Here is a 12,469-nt window from a genome sequence, read left to right as displayed (position 1 = left end):
GGTAATGACTACTTAAAAAGAAATTGTTTCCAAAATTCTTACTTTGTAATGAAATTAAATCATTAAACCAAATAGAATATATATATAGATCGTCTTCACTTTTGTTCATTTTTTTTTTTTGTAGTAATAACTTTTTTTTAAAAAATACATTTTATTGAACTTGACTTCTCTTTTCATATAGGGAAAAACTTCTTCAGACTAGCTAAAAAGACAGTTAAACACAAATACTGAAAGAATTTTCTCTTACAAATGCACTGTTAAAAGGATTAATGTGGTAACTGATAAATTTGCATGGTTTCAATACTTGGTAATGGTTCTGGAAAATGAATGGGAAATGGCAATCTGTTCTGAGTAATAACAAACTCTTTGTTGTATCTGGTATGAAATTTTGGCTTTATTCCATTGCTCTACAAAGGTTCATATCACGTAACAAGGACCTCGTGTTTTATGATAATTTTTGGAGGAATACATTGTAAGATACATGTTAAACAGAAAAGAAGTTGGAGGACAACAGAATACAGAAAGAGTTACATCTGTGGATGGAATTTCAGTATTTTGACATACAAAATAGCAGGGGAAAAATACATCTATATTTTTATTATTAATTACAGTGATTTTTCCTTACCACCAATGAAAAAAAACCCACCAGATTTAATATAATTTTAGAGTTTTGTCTTTTTTTCACTGTATATAGGTCAAATTTCATTTTCGTCAAAAGAGGTGCTTACACTCTTCACCTGAACAGAAAGTTCTTTCTCTTCCTTCCTCTTTCTGTGACCAAATCTTCAGAAATTACAAAATTCCTTGTGGAATTCATATTATATTTATGTGTTTATTTTTGCCAACAACATTTTAAGTAATTCATTTTAACTATGAGACATAATTTGTCTTAAAGAGAGTACACCTGCTGCAGTCATGAACAGCTATGTAAGATAAACTGCTGAGACCTTACAGAAGACAATTAATATATCTAATAATGGAATTTCTGAAACTGAAGCAGTATTATTAAAGAACATCACAGAAATTTATGATAATAAGTGTAGGGTATAAGCCTACAAATATTTCTCTTTGAGTTTATAAAATATTACCATTATTTTAATACCTATTAAATAAATAAAAAAAAAAGCATTTTATTCTTTTTAATGACATGGCATATTGTCTTTAAGGAAAATATTTATCTAAGGAAATTTTGGCCTTTCTGCATAGAGGAAAATCAAGAATTTGTTTGTCAGTTATCAAATATATATGCTGGACTAGCCACTATAGAATCACAGAATCATACAACGGTTTCAGTTGGAAAGAACATTAAAGATAATCTAGTTGCAATACCCCTGTCATGGGCAGGCAGACCTCCCACTAGATAGCCTGCTCAAGGTCCCATCCAGCCTTCTCCTTGAACACTTCTATCAAGGAGGCATCCACAACTTTTCTGGATAAAATGTTCTAATGTCTCATCACTCACACAGGGAAGAATATCTTCTTAATATGTAATTTAAATCTTCCCTCTTTCATCTTAAAGCCATCACCCCTCATCCTTCACAAAATGTTCCTGTTAAAACTCCCTTCTCATCTTTCTTCAGGTATTGAAAGGCTGCTATAAGATGTCCCTGGACAGTTCTCCTGGCTGACTAACCCAAACTCTGTCAGGCTGTCCTCAGAGAAGAGGTGTTCCACCTGTCTGAACATCTTTGTAGCTCTCCTCTGGTTTCTCTTTGACAGCTCCCTGTCCTTGTGCTGAGGACTCCAGAGTAAGATGTAGTACTCAGGTGGGGTCTCAGAATAAACCTCTATTGACCTGCTGGCAACACTTTTTTTAATGCAGCCCAGGATATGGCTGATTTTATGGGCTGCAAGCCCACCTTGCCAGATCCTGTTGAGATTTTCATCAACCAACATCCCCAAGTCCTTCTCCTTAGGGCTGCTTTCAATCCATTCTCTGTCCAGCCTGTATCAGTGCCCCAGCCCATGTGCAGGACCTATGCCAGACTCTATATCATTTAAATTATGCTGGTTTAAAATTTTCTGAAAACATATTTGTAAATATCATTGGAAAATAAGCAAACTTTGAAAACAGCATTTTTGAAACCTGCATGGGGCAGATGTACAGCATAATTACCGATGATTAACCTGAGCTAATGGTGAATTTAACCTTCATTTCACAGAAATACAAGTTAACTAAACACCTTTCATCTACAGATGAGCTGGAATTCAAGCACTCCCTACCTTCTGCTCTTTTGCCTGCAGTTGATTCCAAAAGCAGCTGGTACAAAAATACCAGTGTTATCATGTCTGTGACAATGAAAACAAGGATGAGGTAAAATGCTGAGCCCATGTCTTCAAAATAATTATCTTTATGTGGCTGATGTCTAAAATTTGCCTCCTCCTATAATTCAAGACCTGCAGTTGTCAATTGTCAAAAAAAAAAAAAACCTGATTTGAATATTTTTCATTGCAGAGTTGTTTTAGGTCTCAGTTTGTGCTTTTAAAATTAATAAATGCCTTTGTAGACTGAATGAAATGAAAAGATATAATAGCAAAAGAAGCAGACAGAAGAAGGAGTTCACAAAAGCCAGTGGAAAGAGGAAAGGTTGCTAAATATACTAGTAATCCACTGATGTTGTTTCCCTCTCTCCCAAAGCCCAGCACATCCTTCTTCCTCTTAGATGGCTATTCCATCATCTCTCAAACATCTTTTAAATGTGAATTGAGTTTGTGAGAAGAGTAGGAAGATAACTGCACTCTCTCAACACACAACATGGAATGCATAGATGTTGAAGAAGCACGATGACAATGTTGCGAAAAGCACAAATAAGTACAAGCTGAGCAAAAATAAGTGAGAAATATAAAATAATTCTTTTAGAGCGGTTACCTCAAATATATGTCTATGAGATCAGGGGACTGAAATTATTGGTTTGGGAAGTCTCTTTTAGTCCTTAGGAAAGCTTGACACGTTAGGTTTTGGTTTAGTGATAAAATATTTTCAGGAAGAAGATTTAACATGTGACTCCATGTGAGAGTTTTTTAATTTGTTTATAAAACTTATGGCTAGATTTAGATAATTTTTTTTTCGATCTGTAAAGCATAACAGCACTTTTGCAAAGTAAAATGCAGAATGCAGTAATGTATATATATATTTGAGGCCTTCTCTGAATGAGCTTCTGAAAATTGTATGAGTGTTATTATTATTGGAAGCAAAGACAGAAGTAGCTGCATGCTATTTAAAATCAAGCTTTTCTTGGGATCAATATTTCTGACACAGCTGTCTTGTACTCTTTAAATTTCATACTGGATTGACATCCTAGTACTGCATTAGGCAATGGAAGGGCATAAAGGCAGCATACAGAAACTATGAGAAAAAGGCATAATGCAAAAGCTTATTCTGGTAGATAAATGAACTCAAAATATATTATTTGAAATAGAAAATTGTGCAATCTGTTTGCAGAAGCATCTAAATGCAGGAATACAGCTTTGTTCATAAAAAAACAAAACAAAACAAACAAACAAACAAACAAACAAAAAAAAACAAAAAAACAACCCAACAACAAAAAACCAAAAAAACCCAAAACAGTGTTCAGTAAAACCTTGTAATATCTGAACTGCTGGGCTTCCCAATGGATACTTCCAAAACTTCTGAGTCATGAAAGCTAAGGCACTGAAAAACTCTATGAACATAAATTCTATGCAATTACATATGCAGGTAACTTTATTTCACATAATCTTCTCCCACTTCCAAAATCAGATAATACAAAATTTAGGTATTTCTTTTTATTGTTACATATATATATACATATATATATAGATATAAAAAAAGATACATATATGTATATATGTATATTTCAGATAACTGACTTTTACCAGTTTTTAAGACAGGATGACTTGTCTTGGATATTTAGAGAACTGGACTTCATCTTTCAAAACAAATGATGTGTAGCTGTGGTGAAAACCATGCTGAGAATAAAAATAGTAAATGTCACCTGAAGCCTTCATAGTCTTAGTTCAGCTTTTCAAGGCTTTGCAACTGCCAGGTTAGCAAGAGTTCTGTCTGTCTGATGATCATGCAATCTCCTTTCTTCTAGGTTGTTGTCAGAGCCATTAAACAATATCTGCCCCAATGGCAACAGGACAGCATCTAAGGTGACACCTACTCAGATTGTGAGCTGCCAGTCACTTCTATTTGAATCTTATTGTCCAACTGTTTTGCTAACCTGGCAGTCTACAATTCAGTCCATATTTCCACAAACTTGCTCCAAGTTAGTTCAGTTGCAAAACTGAAAACAAAGAATTCAGGTATAATGCTTTTAAGTTACCGATATTCCTTCTAATTCTATTTTTAGACAGCTCCATAAAGAAATCCCTATGCTACTGTGTGAGATTAATGTCATGTTTTCAAAATAAAATATATAATTAATGTCTTAAAATGTGCTTAAAGTATGCTTATAATTTGTTTGGCCTATTCCAACTTAATTAATATTTTATATATTAAAATTTAAATTAAAAATTAAAAGATCAGATACCATGACTGTCATTATTATCCATACTCTGTGTCTGTGTTTATCTGTCCATGAATAAATGCTATTAACAACTATATGAAACCAAAATCAGGATAACTTTATAACACTATATAATCAGAATTGGTAATCATTTTACACAGAAACATTACTATTGCTAAATGTTTCAAGCTTTTGAGGTAAGTTTCCAGTTAGATGGTAATTTACACTTAATTACATTCCCCATTTGACATTAAAACATTGAAAAATTCTGCTTTTACCTTCATTCAGAAATCACTAAGTTGAAATGAGAAATACAGTTCTAGTGAGTGAATGCCCTGTGCAAGGCTAACTATAAAGGCAATAAATAGGACCATAAACAATATTCTTGTTCATTCATTAAGTTTCATGGTTTGTCATGGCATGTTTTTAAAGAGGTAGTTATTGCAGGCAGCTTTCTATATAAGGAGTGAATGAGGGATGGATGGAATGGAATAAAAGGAGAGATTTGCTGCTTCAGAATTCTTTGTTAATACCGGTGTATTTTGCACTTGACAGTTTTGAAAAAGTAAATAAATAAAAAAATTAAGGCACATCTAACAAACAACTTCTTGCTGTTAATATTTTCTGGTTTTAATGACTAAGCAGACAGAATGAGCTGTGTAACAACTTGTAGTCATAAACTACTCAACAATCAATTTATGTCAGCTTATAAAACCCCTAGCAAATCACTGAAATCCTGTGATCTACTTTAGAAAAATATATAGTTTCAACATCAACAACAGAAAGCATGAATAGTTGTTTAAAGAGCTAACAAAAGAACAGATTATTAGGACAAACAGAAGTTAAACACAGAGTAACAATTTCAATTTCAATTGACAATAATCAATTTCAAGAACATTCTGAAGGACTGAGCACAAAACTATCTGATATTGTATAACTAAGATAACTAACTCTTGAAGGAGGTTATTCTAAAATTTAAGGAAATGTAATGATCACAATTATTTCTATTTCAAATGTTGAAATATAATTTTTTTAAAATATTGAATGCATGAAAAGGCTATAACTGGAAAGAAGTTAAGGGAAGTTCTATCTGGTGTTAATGATACATTTTCTCTTGTAATCACTTAATCATTCCAGCTGTTACATATTTTCCACTTGTGAGTACGGAGTAACTCATAATGTCATTGCCAGAAAATTCTGTACATGACAGATGTTTGCTCTTGGTTTTTTTTTAAAGACTTTTCATAGTTACTTGTGTATGCTTAAGTACTTTCTATCAAACTGACAGATGAATGGATTATTACCTTCTGAAAAATAAAAACTGCAGGAACTTCTGAGTAGTTAAAAAATAATTTTAAATATTATCTTTATTCTGAAAAAAATATTTTTTGGAACACATTAAGATCACCCAATCTTGTGTAATACAATTGCATCATGGTAGATCTTTACAGTTCTGTAGACTAAATATGTGGTAATTGTCTGAGAGAAAACATGATACAGCTGAAATGGCTAATGAATTATTCTTAAAAGCATTTATGAGGAAGAACAAGCTGTACAGTTAAGCTTTGAGAAGAAATGATATAAAAGCACAATCCTTGTTTCTACAAAGATTTTTGGAAGTATTTCATAAAGTCATTAAATGTGAGGGACATTAAAGATAATTACAGTTCCAGACCCACTGCCATGAGTAGGGTACACCTTCCACTATACAAGGTTCCTCAAAGCCCCATCCAACCTGGCCTTGAACACTTCCAGTGAGAGGACACAATTTCCCTGGATAATATGTTTCAGTACCTCATCACCCTCACTGGAAAGAATTTCTTTCTTTTATCTAATTTAAATCTATCCTATTTCAGCTTAGAGCAATTCACCCTCATCCTATCACTACATGCTGTGGTAAAAAGTCACTCCCCAGATTTCATGTAGGTCCCTTCAGGTACTGGAAGGCTGTTGTAAGGTCTCCCTGGAGCCTTCTCTTCTCCAAGATGAACAACCCCAGCTCTCTCAGGACATCTTCATACAAAAGGTTCTCCAGCTCTCTGACCATCTTTAAGGCCTTCCTCTGCACTTGCTCCAGGAGCTCCACATCCTTCCTGTGTCACAGGCTTCAGAACTGGACAAATTACTCCAGATGGGTTTTCACAAGAGTGGAGCAGAGGGGAAGAGTCCCCTCCCTTGACCTGCTGGCCATGCTTCTTTTGATGCAGCCCAGAATACAACACAGTTGGCTTTCTGGTTTGTGAGCACACATTGCCAGTTCACATTGAGCTCTGTTGTGCTGGGCAAAAAAGTTTCAACTTCAAGCATGACATAATTTCTCAGCTTTCATTGCTTTTTTCAATTTGTAAGTTTATAAGTCCTGTCCACCAAAATACGAATGTTTGCAACAATAGAATAATAAAAAAGTACTACTCAGTGTCTTCACAAAATATCTCTCTGTAATCTTACTAGATGCAAGTCTTAAAATCGATGTTCTATGACACCTTTTTCATTGTTCCACCACATAAGTTTTGTGCTTACTGTGATTCTATGTCTTCCTGCAGTAATAATGATAGAGGGAGTCATTTACAAATGTTGTTACTGAAGACAGCAGCTACTAGACAGGTACATAGGTTACAGTCCTCAAAGAAATATATATTTCCTCTTACAGTATAAAACTCATCACCTATAAGCTCGTACGTTTTCTGTCTTTTCTACTTTCTTCCACTAAACTATATAGTTGCCTCAAACTTGGGCAGTAAAATACTGTATCATTCGAAATCTTGGGTTATTAAAAATATGATAGGAGTGATCTTTAGGTTTTTTGTCTATCTGTAACTTGTGAGGTTTTTGAGTTCACATGTACAGCTGTATTAAAATTTGTTATTATGAATCCCTTGTCCCTAGTTTGTAACTTTTACTTCATATTTCTGTACATGGCTGCAATTTCAATAATATAAAGCCAAGTTTTTACCTGTGTCATATTAGGAAATCCATGTGTATGAACATAAAGCAAACATGGCTTATCAATACTTATGCAGCTGGAGTAATTAACTGTTCAGATTGACTTTTTCTATTGTAAAACAGTTGACTGGGCACTGGAAGAGTGAGCGCATTTCTTCAGAATGTGATGCTTAACTGGATAGAATAGATTGACAAGTATTTAGAAAATTTGCAGAGCATTAAAAAGCAAGGACTTCAGATTTTCTTCATCATATTACATCTTTGTCCCTGACTGTCTGGCTCTTTTGTGCTACATCAAACATGCAAGTAAGATTACAAGTTTGAAGGCAAGTTATTAAAGCACATGGACAGGTAAGCAGCTGCTGCTGAGCCTATTTCTTACGTTCTTTGTTAGGAATACTTCCTGAATAGCTTCATTTGAACTTCAGAACAGGATTTGCCTTCCATGTTTTTGGAATAATTCAGAAAGTCAAAACAATAGTGTATGTTTTTAAAACATGAAATCTTCACATGAAAATTTTCATAGGTCTTTATTAAGGGCAAATCACTGCACTATAGAAATCTTTCTTGCCCCATCTTTCTGTCAGGGTTTAACTCTGAGACAGCAATTAAAAGAATAAAGCTGCTCTTTATTAATCCCTTTATTCCTCTGTAGGAGAAGGAGGGAAAATAAGGTAGAGAGACTGACATGTTGGGAACTGAACTGCACAGCTTTAATGAAGCAGTAATGATGAAAAGGGAAGTAATGAAACATATACATATATATGTATATAAAACCACCATCACACTCTTCCTCCAATTACACTCAAGTCACCACCAAGGCTGCAGGGCAGGCCCTGGAAAAGTCCCATCCTCAATTCCTGGAGTCAGTGGAAGACAAGAGCTGGATGCAGGAACACATGAATTCAGAAACACATGGACAGGGGTGAAAGGCAACTGAAACAATGAAGTCCTCCCAAGATGGTGGTCATGGACAAAGACAGCTTGACCCTCTTGGTCCCTCAAATCTAGACCAAGTATGACACATATGGCATGGAATGCTATGGTTAATTTTGGTCACCCGTCTGGTCCACTCCTCCCTAAGGAGGGTCACAAGTGTGACCCCTTTACTGCCCTTTGTTTCCAGAGCATAAGATGCTTCGCAGAAATAAGCAGTGTCTTTGGTTATGTGTTTCATTCTCCAGCAGTAACTATAAACTTTGAATATTATCAGTCCTAGAAACAGGCACTGACTGAGAAGCATGCTGTTAATTCCAGCAAATGCAGCTTATAAGAGACTTAACCAAACAGTAAAATTACTGTTTGAAAGGAAGAAGAATGGGTCCTGTCCTGGCTCAAACCAGGCTATTCTCTCAGATTCAAAAATGTGTTGCTGGGGGAGGAACGGGGCAGGATGACTGTTCCAGAGATAGGTGCAGATGGATTATTCTTAGATGAACACATTATTTTGGTAGCAACAAACATCCACATTTCACTAAGAGTAAGGTAAAGTGACTTGCCAGGACCGTTCCTTTTCTTGATACCGTTAGTAAATGGTATATAAATGGTATATAAATGTCTGCAACTTCTGCATCACACATTCCCTTAGCCTCCAAGTGCTAGCTCCACATTCCTACATCCCCCTTCAATGAAGTCTCCCACCCTCAAGGCTTCTTGTCTTAACTAGAAAATCTGGTTTGTTTTGTTTTGTTTTCTGTAATGCTCTTGCTCCTTTGCAATGGTTTTCTTTCCCTTCCCATAAATTTAAAATTTATGGTCTTTTTTCTTGACTGTGCAGTCTCATTTTCTCAATTGCTATCTCAAGGTTCCCTCAGTGAAAGACTGGCTAAATTAATTTGAATTAGATTATGTTCTCTATGACTAATGGGCAGATGCCATGGATCACTTTGGGTACAAATCTTGTTTGAGCTATTGAATGTCTGTTTGAGTTATTGAATTTCTGATGAAAAATCTTGCAGAAAAATTACATTGGACAAGTCATGTAGACATTTCTTTTTTCCCTGATTATGAAATAGGATTTAATGATAAGAGGGAGGAGTTTGTGTTCCTTCTAGTTTTCTAATTAATATCTATAGCCTAGGTCTAGATTTTATTGTTAACAAAATAAGTAAGGTGGAGGTTCAACTAACTGTGGCAAGTGTGTGTCTCCGCTATGCGTTAAGGACCATAAAAACTACACAAGGTAGATGTCTGGAGTAGTCTGAATTGTATAAAAGATACTAAAGATCTATCAGACATCTAATTTATGGATATGCTGATAAATATATTCGTTGCTTAATTAGGTACTATACTGTCCAGAGAGAAAATCACTAGTCAGGTTTTTCTTAAAGGTGAAATATTTGTTCTTATCTTCCTAACTAAGAGTAATACACGATGCACTAATTTTAATGCTATGTCTATATGAACATGTGCTTCACCCTGAAATAAAACTTTACTTCTCTTACTGATTCTATATTAATTTACAGACATATAATGGAAGAAAAGGAATATTATGACAGATTAGTAGTGCAGAAAAAACCAAATCTTCATCTGCACAGACAAATCTACAAAACAGTTTTGTGCTCCTATTCTTGCTCCCTTGTTTTCACTTCTATTTCAGGTTTACTGCCACTATATCATATCTATTTTATTATTAATAAATTTAGTGATTTTCTAGCTGCTTCAGTAAAATACCTTCAGATCCATGAGTTACTCAACATGCCAGTAAGACAAACAAATATTCTTTCTGTTTTCAGGATGAGAACTCTGTATAATAGAGAAACACATTTCATTTAAAAAATGTTCGTGGAGCTGCAAAAGAAGTGAGATTAGTCCCTACATTGATGAGCTTTCCAGTCCAACAATATATCTGAGAGGTATGACATAATCTCCTTCCATTTTTACTTTATGTGAACATCTTAACTCATTCCTTCATTCACAGAATGCACAGAATGGCTGAGGCTGGAAGGGAACTCTTAAGGTCATCTTATTCAATGCCTTCCCTCACTCCAGTAAGTTCCCTCAGAGCCAGTTGTCTGGGACTGTGTTCAGACGACTTTTAAATATCTCCACAACTTCTCCCAGGAACCTGAGCCAGTGCTCAGTCACCCTTACAATAATTTTTTTTCCTGTATATTTGGACAGAACTTCCTGTGTTTCAGTTTGTGCACACTGCTTTTGGTTTTTACAATATAGAGAACTTTGTTGTTGTGTTTTAGAGGAAATAGAGGAAATATCACAAATACAGATTAATTTCAGCTATAATGAAAATGAACATAATTCTCAATGATGTTGCATGTTCTTATGGCTGGTCTAATTCTGATTAATTATCTCCAGGAGAATCCTTTTCCTCTTTTATAATCTATTCTATTTAGAGATTCAGATATCAAAGGGAAGAATGATTGAAATTACTTTTTTTCACAAAGATTCCTTCAATGAATTCCATGGACCATAACAAAACCGATTCATTTTGTTGTCTACAGCTCACCTACAAAAGTGACATAATAAGTAAATTTAATACATATAGCAGTACCTAAAATATATTTCAGTGCATTTGAAAAATACTCAGGAAAAAAATCCATCTTCATTGATGTTACAGCAGATGGGTTTCTACTAAAGATAAGAAGAGCTCAGTTGGAAGTAGACCAGAGGCTATTTTTGACATCCTTGTTAGAGGGACAGATGATGCCACAGTAACTTTTTTAACTAAAATTCACTTAGCCTCGAGTGATGTTTAGTAAAAATCAATTGAGAGTTCAAGTGAGTTCAATGAATGTATTTTATGTGTTGAAGGTTAGAATTCTAACTCTTTCTTTTACATTTTGAATTTTCTATGAGTGTGTATATACTTTCTACTAGCTACTGTATATAATTCAGTAGTGAAAGATTTAATACTTGGTATAGTGGACATTGATCCTTGTACAAATATCTACTAGTTAAAAGAAGTGCCCTAGCTTGATATTAACATTGTTAACCTCAATGAAAAATTGTTCAGGAATAAATTGAAATGTATCCCTTATTTTCCAATCTTCCTAGCTTCGCTATAGCCATGTTTTATTTTTAGTAGAAGTGTCTCCTAATGGAAATATTTATTTTTAAAAGAAAACAGGGTGTGGCAAGCCATTTTGGTTGCTTCTTGAATCCATTATGGCTGCCTCAACAGCTTGAGTGAGGGTATCATATCTGAATTATGTAGGCTGAATTACGTAGCAACTTAAAGAAAAAGATGAGCAGAGGCTAGTAGTTTCATTTGTGACAAGATGTGACATAAAACCTGTAAACTGAAATGTTGATAGTCTACCAATTTTTGCTGTGATACTGGAAGTACTGAGGAAAGTGGAAAAGGAGAATTTTCCTTCAAGTTATTTCAATTCAGTATAGATTTTGCATATGAGGTTTTAAGTGAGTTTATTTTAACTGCTTTCTTTCCATTCTTTTTCTGTTCATTTTTTAGACAAGTAAGTTTATTAGCAGAACTCTTTCCCTTAACAGTATATCTGAAGGTGTTATTCCATTATTAAAGGTGTAATGGCTATTCACAGAATTCTGTGAAATTAGTAGTTACCAGTTTAAGGCAAAGAAATGGACTATATGACTAAGGCCATCAAAACAAATCACTAACTACAGCAATTATTCACCTGACCTCTTTTCTCACTACTTCTATGCAGTAACTAAGCTATAGATGTAATACAATATGCTTCCCTTTTTATGTCCCTTCACATTAAACACAGTTTTATTCTTTATATGAACCTCTTAGAGATTATAGAATCAGAACAACGAGACACTGATCTGAATTCACTCAGCAGTCACTATAAATTTCCATGAGCCTTAAAATTTTTCTCAGTTTACACATGTGATCACCTGCTTGCAGTCTGGGTGCATGAAAATATTTGAGTAGAACGAAACTATGTTTTTATTTTTTTCCTGAATAAATACGATTATGTACACATAAGGATGATCTGTCTTGTAAACATGCCTTTCTCTTTTTTTTCTCATATTTTTTACATGACAAAAGGAAAAAGATTGGTTGAGAATAATGATCATAACTATGAGGCTGG

Source organism: Heliangelus exortis, chromosome 2, assembly GCF_036169615.1.
Source record: "Heliangelus exortis chromosome 2, bHelExo1.hap1, whole genome shotgun sequence".
Lineage (NCBI taxonomy): Eukaryota > Metazoa > Chordata > Aves > Apodiformes > Trochilidae > Heliangelus > Heliangelus exortis.
This window is presented reverse-complemented; position numbering follows the sequence as displayed.